Genomic DNA, 637 nt, shown 5'->3' on the forward strand with positions numbered 1-637 from the left:
AACTACAGGCTGAACTATCAACACATGCACCGAAGGGGAAAAAATATATAGTGTCCTGTGTAGGGTCGGCAGGGAACGCAAGCACACGCTAAAGCAAGTTGGGAAAGGATCCGAGCTAATCAGCAATCTCTTTCTCTCTCTCTCCTTCTCTCCCTCTCCCCCTCTCTCTCTCTTTCACTGCCCCTGAGATCCCAGCTCGAAAGAGGTACTCCACATTTTTTCATTACCAAAAATCCGTTGCAATAATCATTTGTTGCTAATTGAAACCCTTGGAGACATTTTTCCCCACCCCCTTCACAAACATGGCAACTTTTAGACATGGCAAGCACGTTTAGTTTTATTACATTAAAAAAAAAAATATGGTTAGGAAGAGGCTGAATCTTTCACCCACGAGAAATATCAGCTTGTCAGCCCCCTTTCCCGGGGAGGGTGCGGGGGGGATAGGGGGACGGGACCCCAGTACAGTGAGGGCTTGGGAAAATTTGGAATACATTATACCGCCCTTGGCAGGAGAATACTCTCCAACTAATGGATTCCTGCTCCTTTTTGTGTGTGTGTGTGTGTCAGTGTGGGGGGTTTCTGGAAAGAGGGGTGGTGGTCGTGGTGGTGGGGAGCAGAGCTTTTATTTTAAGAAACT

This window comes from Egretta garzetta, unplaced genomic scaffold (assembly GCF_000687185.1).
Source record: "Egretta garzetta isolate BGI_Z169 unplaced genomic scaffold, ASM68718v1 scaffold322, whole genome shotgun sequence".
Lineage (NCBI taxonomy): Eukaryota > Metazoa > Chordata > Aves > Pelecaniformes > Ardeidae > Egretta > Egretta garzetta.